Raw genomic sequence first — 15,155 nt, forward strand, 5'->3', positions numbered from 1 at the left:
ATAAGAGCCAATATCCTTATAATGTTTATAATGGTTTACAAGACCCTAAAAACTATGCTACCAATTCTATATTATTTCTTTGACCTCATCTAGTTCTGTACCTGCCCTCATTCCCACAATTTCAGCCACACTAGCTTTCTTACAGCTCTTCACATTTGCTAGACATACATCTATCTCAGCGACTTTGAATCTACTGTTCCCTCTGTTATCAACACTCTTCCCTCACATCTGTGTGGCAGATTTTGATTTTTTAACCTCCTTTGGTCTTTGCTCAAGTGTTGCCTTCTTGATTAGGCCTTCTCTGGCCACCCTATCTAAAACTGCAATGTCCTCTGTATTCTCTTTTCCCACCTTCCTCCTGCTTTAATTTCCTCCTTGACACTTATTTTTATTCTAGGCATATTTTCTGTCTGGTTACATCTTTATTGGAAGTCTCTCCCTACTAGAATGCAGATTTGTGAAAGCCATTATTTCTATTTTACACTGCTGATTTCCAAGTGACTAACACAGTGCCTGATGCATAGATGGTACTCAATAAAAATTTGGAAAAAGAAGGAAGGAATGAGAACTCGATAGCAGTCCTGTAATTAATCAAAGTTCCATTTCACTTGGCCCAGGTATAACTTCCCGATAATACTAAAATTATCTTTTTGCCTAAATATCTCAAATACACAGTTTTTTAAAAAAATAAAGTCTCCCACAATGTGGTCTGCTTGCTTTGCCTCAATTTTTTTCCTTTTTTCTTTTTATAGCTGCACCTACAGCATGTTGAGGTTCTTAGGCTAGGGATCAAATTGGAGCTGCAGCTCCAGGCTATGCCACGGCCACAACAATGCCAGATCTGAGTGGCATCTGTGACCTATACCACAGCTTGCAGCAATGCCAGATCCTTAACCCACTGAGTGTGGCCAGGGATCAAACCCTCATCATCATGGAAACTATGTTGGGTTTTTAACCCACTGAGCCACAATGGTAATGCCCCTTTGCTTCGTCTTCTTCTTCTTCTTCTTTTTTTTTTTTTTTGTAGATCTTTTGACACTTAGAAAAGTCTGTGTTTTGTTCAAGTAAATTATATTTGTAATGACTGCACATAATTTCTTGGTGCTGTCTTTCTTCAAACAGTATTTGCTGGTTTCCTACTGGAAGCAATGATAAAATTAACACACCGTCTGTTCCTCACTTCCTCCTCATCCGCTCACCAATTACAGTCAGTAATATTATTTTTCTTATTATTTACTTATGTAGTGTTTGATATGCTTATACTCCTACTGGTAGCATATCAAGGAAGAACAGTGGGAGTGGACCATCCTGCTATAACAATAAGGGGGAATATTGTCTACAAGGAATTTTAAAACAATAACTAAACCAACTGCACATTTCTGCCTTTTATTATTATCATGTACCAGAAATTCTAAATTATGTCAGTGATAAAATTCTCCCTCCTGCAGAGACATAAATGGACCACTCTTACTGTTCAAATCCCACCCCCAACTCCTTGGTACACCATTATGTTGTATTGCTTTGCAATTTTTAAATGATATTCTTTGACTCCCAGCTGTTATAGATAAGGCAGTCAGTGAACCAGTTCTGCTTCTTGCTCCTACTTTCTCCATTCTTCTGATTTCTTTTAGTTCAGTTATTTTATCATTATTAGGATATACAACATTTTCTTCATGTTCTTTCTCTGTATTCCATCCAGTGATTTTAGTCTTGGGTATTCTGTTAAAGATTTTCAATGCTTGCTGACTGTTCTTTTTTATAGTCTCTCTCCAGTCATTTCTAGGTTGACTCAGGTTGTTATCTTGTAAGTTCCCAAAGAAAAGCTTATGTATATTATTTCCTTATCTCTTCTGTAATTGATACTTTTGTCTGTAGAATTTACCTTTGAAGGGCAATTTGAATGGACTTAAAATCCTTGATTCACTCTTTCCTTAAGGGATAACAGATTTAGAGCCTCGAGAACTTCAGGTATTATAAATAACTATGCATGGAATGTGTAATAATATGAACGGTCATATCAAATGAACAAACAATAAAAGCCTATCAAAAATGATGAGTCACATTTGATATATTTTAAAACATAAGTTTTAGAAGAGGTAAAATATTTAAATTAAATGTTGACTTTATAGGTTTTAGACCAGATTATAAACAACTGAGGATAAAAAATAGTGACTGAGGAAGTTCCCATTGTGGCCCAGCATGTTAAAAACCCAACATAGTGTTCATGAGGATGCAGGTTCGATCCCTGGCCTGGCTCAGTGGGTTAAGGATCTGGCATTGCTGCAAACTGCAGTGTAGGTCACAGAGGGGGCTGGGATCTGGCATTGCTGTGGCTGTGGTATAGGTGGGCAGTGGCAACTCTGATTTGACCCTTAGCTTGGGAACTTCCATATGCTGCAGGTGCAGCCTAAGTAGGAAAAAGAAAAAAAAGTTGTGACTGAGATGTTATTGCCCAAGGTGAACCTAGAGAGATAAGGAGATTTTAGAGACATAGAATAAAATGAGAAAGTCAAATATAATTAACTATGCCAGAAGAAAATTATATAGAGAACAGAGAACTTTACTTAATGAGATAACAGATGAAAATATTCCGCAACTGATTTAAAGCAAACAAACAAACATAAATGGATTGATACAATATTTAACAGATACAAAGCACAAAGTAAAAAAAAAATAATAAAACATTTCTAGGAATACTATAGTGAACCTGCAAAACAACAAAGGTGAAAAGATTTTACAAAAATCCAGAGGAAATATAGTCACAAAGGAAAAGAAAATTAGGATAAGCATAGACTTCTTAAGTACAATGAAATCCAGAAGAGTGGAACAATATCTTAAAACTACTGAGAAAAAATCACTGCCTACTTAAAATTCCATACCCCGAAAAATATTTTGCAATAGTAAAGGTGGAAAAACATCATTTTTTTTTAGGGCTGCACCTGCAGCATATGGAAGTTTCCAGGCTAGAGGTAGAATTGGTTATAGCCACTGGCCTATGCCACAGCCACATATCCAAGCTGTGTCTGCAGTCTACACCACAGTTCATGGCAGCACCAGATCCTTAACCCATTGAATTCAGAGATCAAACCGATGTCCTCATGGTGACTAGTTGGGTTTGTTACCACTGAGCCATAAGAGGAGCTCTGAACAACATTTTTTAACAAACCAAAAGTGTGAGAGTTCATCACCAACAGGTTATTAACAAAAGAACTTCTAAAGGATGTCTTAAGGCAGAGGGAAAAAACTGCAGAAGCAATGTCTTATAGGAAAGAGTGAATAGAAGACAAAGAAAATAGTGGTATGTAGGTATATAAATAGATATCCTTGTGAAATAATTACAAAAGTTATACTCAATATTAGAGGGTAAAGAAAAAAGAAATAAATTAATGAAAAACCATATTGTGGAAGTCAGAAGGGGCTGATCAGGACTAAGGTGTTCTAATGTCTTTGTCTCTGTGATATTGGTTTATTTTATTCTTTCTATTTTTTCTCTCTCTTTTTTTTTTTTTTTTTTTTTTGGCCACACCTGTGGTATGTGGAATTTTCTGGGCCAGGGATCACAATCCGCACTCCAGCTCTAACCAGAGATACAGCAGTGACAATGCCATATCCTTAACCCACTGAGGCATGAGGGAAGACCTATTTTATTTTATTTTATTTTATTTTATTTTATTTTATTTTATTTATTTTTTCCACTCTACATCATGGGGACCAAGTTACACTTACACATATACATTTTTTTTCCTCTCTTTGTTCTGTTGTGATATAAGTATCTAGACATAGTTCTCAATGCTACACAGCAGGATCTCATTGCTAATCCATTCCAAGAGCAATAGTTTGCATCTGATAATCCCATGCTCCTGACCAGTCCCACTCCTGCCCTCTCCCCCTGGGCAGCCACAAGTCTATTCTCTAAGTCCATGATTTTCTTTTCTGGGAAAATATTCATTTGTGCTATGTGTTAGATTCCAGTTATAAGTGATATCATATGGTATTTGTCATTCTCCTTCTGACTTACTTCACTCAGGATGAGAGTCTCTAGTTCCATCCATGTTGCTGAAAATGGCATTATTTTGTTCTTTTTTATGGCTGAGTAGTATTCCATTGTGTATATATACCACTTCTTCCTAATTCAATCATCTGTTGATGGACATTTGGGTTGTTTCCATGTCTTGGCTATTGTGAACAGAGCTGCAATGAACATGCAGGTGCATGTGTCTCTTTTAAGTAGAGTTTTGTCCGGATATATGTGCAAGAATGGGATTGCTGGGTCATATGGTAGTTCTATATATAGTTTCCTAAGATACCTCCATACTATTCTCCATAGCGGTTGTACCAACTTACATTCCCACCAGCAGTGCAAGAGGGTTCCCTTTTCTCCACACCCCATCCAGCATTTGTTATTTGTGGACTTATTAATTATGGCCATTCTGATTGGTGTGAGGTGATATCTCATGGTAGTTTTGATTTGCATTTCTCTAATAATCAGAGATGTTCAGGATTTTTTCATGTGCTCGTTGGCCATCTGTATATCTTCCTTGGAGAAATGTCTATTCAAGTCTTTTGCCCATTTTTCCATTGGGTTGTTGGCTTTTTTGCTGTTGAGTTGTATAAGTTGCTTACATATTCTAGAGATTAAGCCCTTGTCAGTTGCATCATTTGAAACTATGTTCTCCCATTCTGTAAGTTGTCTTTTTGGTTTCTTTTGGATTTCCTTTGCTGTGCAAAAGCTTTTCAGTTTGATGAGGTCCCATGGGTTTATTTTTGCTCGAATTTCTATTGCTTTGGGAGACTGACCTGAGAAAATATTCATGATGTTGATGTCAGAGAGTGTTTTGCCTATGTTCTCTTCTAGGAGTTGGATGGTGTCTTGGCTTATATTTAAGTCTTTCAACCATTTGGAGTGTATTTTTGTGCATGGTGTGAGGGTGTGTTCTAGTTTCATTGCTTTGCATGCAGCTGTCCAGGTTTCCCAGCAATGCTTGCTGAATAGACTTTATTTTTCCCATTATATGTTCTTGCCTCCCTGTCAAAGACTAATGGACCATAGTGGTCAGGGTTCTCTGTTCTGTTCCATTGGTCTGTCTGTCTGTTTTGATACCAGTACCACACTGTTTTGATGACTGTGGCTTTGTAATATTTCTTGAAGTCTGGGAGAGTTATGCCCCCTGCTTGGTTTTCATTTCTCAGGATTGCTTTGGCAATTCTGGACCTTTTGTGGTTCCATATAAATGTTTGAATTATTTGTTCTAGTTCTGTGAAAAATGTGATGGGTAATTTGATAGGTATTGCATTGAATCTGTAGATTGCTTTGGGTAGTATGGCCATTTTTCTGATATTGATTTTTCCAATCCATGAACATGGAATATCTTTCCATTTCTTTACATCTTCTTTAATTTCTTTAATTAACGTTTTATAGTTCTTGGCATATAAGTCCTTTACCTCCTTGGTCAGGTGTATTCTGAGGTTTTTGATTTTTTGAGGTGCAATTTTAAAAGGTATTGTCTTTCTATATTCCTTTCTAATATTTCATTGCTGGTATACAGAAATGTGACTGATTTCTTAATGTTAATCTTATATCCTGCTACTTTGCTGAATTTATTAATCAGTTCAAGTAGTTTTGGGGTTGATTCCTTAGGGTTTTCTATGTACAGTATCATGTCATCTGCCTACAGTGACAGTTTTATCTCTTCTCTTCCTATTTGGATGCCTTTTATTTCTTTTGTTTGTCTAATTACTGTGGCTAGGACTTCCAGTACTATGTTGAATAGCAGTGGTGAGAGTGGGCACCCCTGTCTTGTTCCAGATTTGAGTGAGAAGGCTTTCAGCTTTTCTCCTTTGAATATTATATTTGCTGTGGGTTTGTCACAAATGACTTTGATTATGTCCAGGAATGTTCCCTTTATACCTGCTTTGGCAAGAATTTTGATCGTGCATGGATGTTGGACTTTGTCAAATGCTTTTTGTGCATCTATTGATATGATCAAATGGTTTTTGACTTTTCTTTTGTGAATGTGGTGTATGATGTTGATTGATTTGCGTATGTTGAACCATCCTTGTGAACCTGGGATGAACCTTACCTGGTCATGGTGTATGATCTTTGTAATATGTTGTTGGATTCGGTTGGCTAACATTTTGTTGAGAATTTTTTCGTCTATGTTCATCAAAGTTATTGGCTGATAGTTTTCTTTTTTGGCGGTATCTTTGTCTATTTTTGCAATTAGGGTGATGGTGGCATCATAGAATGTCTTTGGGAGTATTCCTTCTTCTTCAACCTTTTGAAAAAGTTTATGGAGGCTGGGCACCAGATCCTCTTTGTACGTTTGGTAGAATTCACATGTGAAGCCATCTGGTCCTGGGCTTTCATTTGTAGGGAGTGTTTCTATGACATGTTCAATTTCATTTCTATTGATCGGTCTGTTCAGTTGGTCTGTTTCTTCTTGATTCAGTTTTGGCAGGCTGTAAGATTCTAGAAAGTTGTCCATTTCTTCCAGATTGTCAAATTTTTTTGGCATATAGTTGCTTATTTTTTTTTAATTTCAGTAGGAAAAGGAAATGTATAAAGATTGTAGAAACAAGTTCGAGTTCAAATGTATCAGTATGTCACAATAAATGTTACTGAATTAAATTCATCCATTAAAAGACAAAGATTGTCATACTGGTTAAAAATCTCAAATACTTTTTCCAAGAAATATTTCTAATATATAACTACATGGAAAATTTAGAAGTAAAAGGATTGAAAAATATATACCAAATACTATTTACTAACAAATATTTTTAAAATGTTAGCATGGTTATATTAATACCAGAGAAAATATACCATAAGATTAAATATTATTAGAGGTAAAGAGGGTCATGATATGATGTTAAAGGTACATGTATCTAATAACATAGCTTCTGTATTTATAGAGAAAAAAGAAATAGAAGTTTAGAGAGAAATATGCAAATCCATCATTATAGTTGCAGTATTTCAACAGACTTCTCTCAATTGTTATGTTAAGGAGACAGAGTTTAAAAAAATTAAAGACCATTTGGATAACTCGTTTAATATATTTTATTTACTGGATATATACAGCTATGTGCAGTATTTTATATGTGTATATATATATATATATATATATATATAATCCTAATTACCAAATATACAATTAATTATATAATCCTAATTATATATTGTATTTCTGCACTAAACAGTTAGAAGGTATGTCTTTTCTTTTTTCTTTTTGCCTTTTCTTCTTAAGAACACATTCATGGAACAGATCATGGCCAAGAAGAGCAGACTTGGGGTTGGGGGGAGAAGGGAAGGGAGTGGGATGGATGGCATTTTGGGGGTTTGAAGGATGCAAACTCTTATATTTGGAATGGATGGGCAATGGGATCCTACTGTATAGTACAGGGAAATGTGTGTGATTGGGTCACTTTGTTGTACAACAGAACTTGATGAAACATTGTAAATCAACTATACTTTAATAAAAAAACCATATTCATGGAAACCAAATACATATTAAACAAAGAAGCTGTCAAAAATTTCAGATAATGAGTATTATGCAGAGTAATTTTTGGTTATAATACAGTTAAATTGGATTATCAATTTAATTAATTTAAAAAGGACTTTGATATTTTCAGAAATTTAAAAATGCATTTCTAAATCATAGAACAAATAAAAAAATATAATGGAAATTTGAAAATGCTGAGTAATAAAAGATAATAAAATTACTAAAATCCAAACTTCTGAATACAGCAAAGATGGTAGTTCATTTTTCCAGTTTCTTAAGCTACAATTTTCAAGGCTCTATTCCTGCCTTTATGCCTTTGTTAGTCCTGTTTCCCATCCTGCTTAAGATCATCTTTTTCCTATTCAAAAGTTTTCAAAATTCACCTCTTTGTGAAGGTTTAACATCTTGTTTGCTAATTGTTTCCCATATTCATTTTGCATTCCAAACCAGATGGTAAGGTTTTTGAGGAGGCAGAGACCTTGCACTTTCTCCTAGCACAATGCTAAGTACCACCCCCTTCCAGCTCAAATCCTATTAGTGCTAAAAAAAAAAGAAAGAAAAAGAAAAAGCTTTTGAATGATTTATAAAATCATTTATAACCTTGGATTGAACCCTCATCCCAGCATAGTTTGGAGCATTATAGCATAGTATTATATTGCTGCAACAGGCCACCGGCTTTATGTCTTGCTTCATTCATCTTCAAAATCCAATTTATAATATAGAAAACTATTTGTTCTGTAAATTCAAGGTCTTGATTTGAATATAACATCTATATTTATTGCTAAATATATCATTTGGACCTTTAACTTCTTTTTGAGGAGGGTGAAAATGTGCTTAACATGAATGAAGTGACAAGAAAAACATAACAAGAATCAGATTAAGCAAAACCAAGTCTTTAATCCATTAACATTTTACACATTTTGTAATTTCATTCGATATATTAATAATGGACCAATATACTCGACAGGTGCAAGTGCTTGAGGGCCATTGAGCATTGAATTTTCCTAAAGTAATGCAATTACAGAAACACCTGTGTGAAATAACCAAGCACTGATTTACTATGAAAATATGCAGAGTGCTTAACAGTGCTCCAAAATTGTGATTTGCTTTGATAGACTTAGTGGATTTACAATGAGTAAATGACAGTTTATTGTCAGGCAAACTACTACATTTTATGTATTAGTCAAAACTCTCTATATACTTATTAAATGTATATGGAAGTAGAAATGTATGTAGGTTGAGGCCATCAAGATCTGTTTGCTCTCTGATATCCTAACAGAAAGAAAAATAAAAGCAAACCTTAGTCTCTCTTCATTGTCTCATTAGCAGTTCAGATTTGGTTTATAAGATTGGGCTTTTGTAAGCCTATCCAAAAGATGTCACAAAAATAGCTAAAATTACTTCTAGAGAGCTACTAATATATCTTTGGTGTTGATAAAACAAAAAATTAGGAATGAAATCACATTGACTGGGAGCTTATAATACACACAAAGGAAAAATGGATTGGTATTTAACAGATGGGGAAGGACAAAATGAATGAGGAAAGAAAAGCATTTTCATGTTCTTGAAAGGACTTTACAAAATTCAGGATTAAAACCTTCAGAAAGTATTAAAATAATGTGGTGGTGGGCTCTGACCATTAGAAGTAATATTGATTCAACCTAATATTGACTTGCTTAAAACATATCCTTTTAACATCTGTTAACATCTTTTGGACAAGGGTGAGGCGTTTTATAAGCAAGAATACCACAGCGGATTGAATGAATCTTAATAAATCTGTAAAATAATATATTTTGGGTTACCCTAAATCTTTTTCTGCATTTTGGCTTATAATTGTTCTCAGATATACAGTTTTCCTTTGTTATAGATGAACTCAATCAACTAAATATCACTTTAACACAATTCTAAGAAGTGAAAACAAACTGAAAAAAATAAACACCTGGAAACTGGTTCCTAAAATTTCAGATAGATCACTTTCATCCCCTGGCAGGTTCTTGCCTTTTTTAAGCAATCTTCAGGTATAAGGCAAGAGAACATAAAAGAGCCACTTGAATGTTAGCTGAAGTATAAAACATACAAGATAAATTCTCCCACTGAGCCAGCTGTCTGGATTAGAAGAGAGAATACTTGATTATTGAAAAGTATATAGGTTTAGAAACACTTTTGCATGTAGTAAATCTCTCAAAATATGTGATATTTTTGCACACATGAACACACACAATTGGGTAGAAGACTTTTTTCATCCAATGTAGATGCAAGGAGGGTAGCTAGGTAGGAAGAGCCAATATGCCTGGCAGTAGAACCAAAAAACGCTAGAAAAATGGGAGTACTCGTCGTGGCGCAGTAGTTAACGAATCCAACTAGGAACCATGAGGTTGCAGGTTCGGTCCCTGCCCTTGCTCAGTGGGTTAACGATCCGGCGTTGCCGTGAGCTGTGGTGTAGGTTGCAGACGCAGCTCAGATCCCGCATTGCTGTGGCTCTGGCGTAGGCCGGTGGCTACAGCTCCGATTAGACCCCTAGCCTGGGAACCTCCATATGCCGCGGAGCGGCCCAAGAAATAGCAAAAAGACAAAAACAACAACAACAACAACAAAAACGCTAGAAAAATGAAGACTAAGTACCATCAGTTTTATAAAAGGTAACTTGTATGTCTCATGTGCCTCCTAAGAAAATAATCGTTCATTATTATGAGAGAGGTGGGAAGGAAATTTGTGAAGAAATAGCAAGTATAGAGTTTCTATATGGGGATAATGTTTCAGAGGAGCCTGTGGAGAGTAGGGCTGGGAAGTGGAGGGTTAGGAGGATATAGCAGTTATCTAATTCCACAATAATGTTCTGCAACAAATAATCACAAAGCCTTCTTCGCTGGGTTCTCTCACAGTGTCTGGGATTTGGCTGGTTGTCCACTTATTTAAGCTGACGTTGGCTGGCATAACTAGGGCAACTTGTTCTATTCATACGTCTCTGACCATTCAACAGTTTATCCCAGACATGTTCTTATGGCAATGGAAGAGAAATAGGAGAGAGGGTATGCCCAATGGTGCATTTATTTTCAAAACTCTTCTTTCATGTTTGCTAATTTCCCCAAAGAGGTCATATGGCTAAACCCGGAGTCAAATAGATGACTTAAAAAATATATGGCAAAGGGCATGGATAAAAGGAGTGAGGCAATTTTTGTAATCCACCACAGGGTTCCTGGAAAGAAGATACAACCCTATCCTCAACTTTACAAGCCAAAGGTGAAACAAAAGCAATCTAACCTCTTCCATAGTGATTAAAATTCCATAGCCTTCGAGTTTTTGTTTGTCTTCCTTTTCATATTCATATTCATCAAATTGTGCAAGATAATGTTGCAGTAACTGAAAAAGTCTTAAAATCTTAGCTGCAGTTGGGAGTCTACTCAGGACACAAACTACTGAGGAGGCAGGAAATGGGAAAGCAGACACTGAGCACTAGCTCTCAAGTAACTCATCAAATATAACAGCATGTCCTTTCTGCCCATAATTTATTGGCCAAAGCAAGTCACATGACTTCAACAAAACCCCAAAGTGCAAGGATGTACAATCCTATCCTACCTTGGACCAGAAGGAGGAGAAACATGGTATTGGCAAATGACCCTAATGACTACACAATTTCTCACTGGAGAGAAACTCTTGAAGTGATAAGTCTCCATCAATGTGTCCCTACCTTTAAAAAAAAAAAATAAATAACAGGTGTTCCTGTTGTGACTCAGTGGTAATGAACATAACTAGTATCCATGAGGACATGGGTTCCATTCATGGCCTTGCTCAGTGGGTTAAGTATCCAGTGTTGCTGTGAGCTGTGGTGTAGGTTGCAGATGCAGCTTGGATCCCATGTTGCTGTGGCTGTGGCGTAGGCCAGCAGATGTAGCTCCAGTTTGACCCCTAGCCTGGGAACTTCCATATGCTGCAGGTGTGGCCCTCAAAAAAAGAAAGAACAGAAAAAGAACCTCAGGTGAAGTCTTGCTTTAGAGGGAACTTTGAAGAATATTATTTAGTTTTTAGTGAGAAATGCCTAACATATTGAGGAGTATCTAACCTTTTTTTAAAAATCAATTCCTTATTATAATTGCCTTTTTGAAAGGACAGGTAGGTCAGCCAAGCCACAGAGTGAAATTTCTTCAACAATTTGAGAGGTGAGACTATTAAAAATTCTAATTAGCTAAATTGGCACCAAACACCTTCCTTTCGGCTTATAAAAATTTGCAAATATTATTTGATCACATTCAGAATGCCAAGGATAAAAATTGATGTTTCTTTTTCAACGTCCCCTTATAACAAACATGGTGATGTGACCTTTAAAGAAGAAAAAATTAATATGTACACATCAAAAATTTGAGAGAAAATCATCTGAAAGCCAGACTTCTATACTGGGGACTTTTCAAATTATTGACTGATGTAGTTATTGTCATTTTAAGCAACCTGCTATTGTTATCAAATCAATGCTCCACTGCCTCTTATTTTCTTCATAAGAATATCATTCAGTAGAATTGTTTCTTAAAAACAAGATGAAATAAAACATTATATCTTGAAAATACCCTCATGATAAACAGGAGAGTGAAACCAAAGGATTTTGTGCTCTACTTTTTATGTTATTATTATTGTAGAATCTGTGATTAGCTGAAAACTATTATGGGATGTACTATATGTGCATGTTTGTATTTCTTAAAAAGAAGGTGATGCTCTGCAGCACATAGATAACACAAATAGCATGTGAGCAGTTGTTGCTAAGGGCAACCACAACTTTTTCTGTCATTTTTTTATTCCTAAATGGCCAAACCTAATGAAGTCCCCAATACCATAAAATCTGTGGATCTGCCTTTAGAAGTTTGACAGGATATGGTCTATGATTATTGGGTAGGTATGTGTGAGTGGAGGAGGATGTGAGACATTTGAGATGAATGGACCTAAAATTCATTGCTTCAGGCTGAGGGAATAAAAAGTATGTGCACTATATTAAATTCTGACTCAGTACCAAATATACCCAAAACATGAATAAATAGTGAATAATTCAAGAAGACTGACTTAGCATGTGATATTTCTACCTTTTATGTTCAGGTTTCCATAATGTAATTGGACCAATAGTAGAAAATGAATTTGGTACATTCTCTTGAAAAATTCTAAAGATCAAAAAATTACTCTGACAATAACCAGAGAAATACTCAGTAGCAAATATTGCCATTCAGGGAATCAGTTATTCCCATCCTTTTTTGTTTGGATTTATTAGAATGCTATATGATGGAATTTGACAAAAATATCTTGTTTTCTAAAATAGAAGATTAAGAGACAAACATACAACTCATGTTTTCAACATAACTTTTTTTTCATAGCAAATGACATACATAGTACATTTGATGACATTAAGACTAGTCACGAATGCTTCCTGAAAGTGGCAAATATTCAATTTCACCCTTTGAGATTTCTGAATTTTTGTCTTGTCCTTTGTTTTTGAAGTCATGTTGCTATTGTTGCTTTACTCAAATTCTGCCACAGCGGACTATAATAAAAAGTGAATGGGTTCAAACAGGGACAATGGCTAAAGGGCCTCCTGTCACTTTGGTAGAATTATTGTCTCTGCAGCTATCGCCCTTCATATTTCTATCACAGTACCAAATCCTTACTAATATGGATGGGCTTAAATGAAGAATAGAAAATGTGCCCATGAATTTAGCTTCTACTTGTATTGTCTCTATAGCTATTTACTTTCAAAAAGATGCAATTATTTCTGAATACAAAATTTAATTAGAAAAATGTAGCACTTTGATGCGCAAATCTAAATATACTTCCATGTTTCAGAATAGCATAATACAAAAGTTATTTTCTAAACACATTTTTTTCCTTCTCTACCACAAAGTTATATACCTGTGGGTACATGTGTGCATGCATGCAGAAATACATATGTGTGCTGGTTTAATAAGTGCATTAAATCTGAGCAGAGGAGAGGAGATTTCTCCCCATAATTTGTTCTGCCATGAACATGGACATGTCTGATATCACTGGTAATGGTCATGAGTCAAGAAAGGGACTGAATATCTCTTGATGTATAAGGGCATTTTTAGGGAATATGTGGAAAGTGCTATGGACTCAGGAAGTGTTGTTTTGAGTCAAAAATAAATGAAAATAAAGGAAGAGGGTGGAAAGAAAATTTCTTGGTTGATTCTGTGCAAGCTTCTATCTTGAGGAATTCATTCTTTTCCAAACTCTTAGCCATCAGTCAGTGGCAATGTGAAGGTAGTAACCACTATTAGCCTAAGAGGAACTTCTGAAATACCTTAGAATGTAGTCCTGTCAAGAGCAATGAGTGCATGCGAATGTGTTTGTGTGGTGTATGGGCAGTTGTCCAAATAAACACTTATCAGTGCCACACGATCTGTAGAGATGAAAATGAAAGTTTGGACAGCTGAAGTCATTTTTTGATAGAGTCAGCTGGGAAAACTTGCTGCAGAAGGTAAATCTTCAGTAGAATTTTGAGGTAAAGGACAGTTTTGGTTGGGCAGAAAAAATAGAGGCTGATGGCATTATAATGGTAGGAGAATAGCATACTCTGTGTGCTGAGGAGAGAAAGTAGCTAGGTTGGGTAATCAGTGTGTTGTGGGAGAGGATTGGGAATGTGTTCAAAGAGGGACAATGGTTATAAAAGGGATCCTGTCACTTTGGCAAAATTATTATTGTCTCTGCAGCTGCCACTGCTCTCCTGATGGCAAGGGAGTCCTTATAACACTGAAGAAGTTTCTGAAGTCAACTGACCTTTGGAGTCCAATAGGATATATTGATTTTTGTGTTACACCAGTGACTGCTATAGTCTGAATGTTTGTGTCCCCCTAAAACTCATATGTTGAAATCCTAACTCCCAAAGATGATAGTATTAGGAAGTGGAATCTTTGGAAGGAACTTAGTTGCTTGAATGGTATTAGGCCCTTACAAAAGAGGCTCCAGAGAGCTTCCTTGCCCCTTCCATCATGTGAGGACACAGGAAGAAGGTGCCAGCTATGAACCAGGAAGAGGACCATCACCTGAAGTTGACCAGGATGATGCTATGATCTTAGATTTCTCAGCCTACAGAACTCTGCAAAGAAAAATTCTGTTGTTTTTCAGCAACACATTCTGTTGCTAAGCAGAAACAGACTAAGCCACTCGTGCATATTTAGTGAGCAAGAGCCAAGCACTACCAAATAAAAAATTCTAACAGCCACGAGAGAGTTAATGTGCCACTGAAATTTTTGTGTACTCTTAGGAAGAGGCTTGCCCACAGAGAAAAGTTACAAAACAAGTTTCTTTTGTAAAATTGATATTTTTTTTACTTTTATTTTTTATTACTCAATTGAATTTATACATCTGTAGTGGTATAATAATCATAACAATCCAGTTTCACAGGATTTCCATCCACAACACAAGCACATCCCCCCCAAAACTGTCTCCTCCGGAGATCATAAGTTCTTCAATGTCTGTGAGTCAGCATCTCTTCTGCAAAGAAGTTCAGTCTGTCCTTTTTTAAGATTCCACATGTCAGTGAAAGCATTTGCTATTGGTGTCTCATTGTATGGCTGACTTCACTTAGCATGATAATTTCCAGGACCATCCATGTTGCTAAAAATGCCGGTATTTCATTCCTTTTAATGGCTGAGTCATATTCCAGTG

Source organism: Sus scrofa, chromosome X (assembly GCF_054392235.1).
Source record: "Sus scrofa isolate SSC_HxYL_T2T_F1_AM1 chromosome X, Sscrofa_HxYL_maternal_Yorkshire_Landrace_v2.0, whole genome shotgun sequence".
Lineage (NCBI taxonomy): Eukaryota > Metazoa > Chordata > Mammalia > Artiodactyla > Suidae > Sus > Sus scrofa.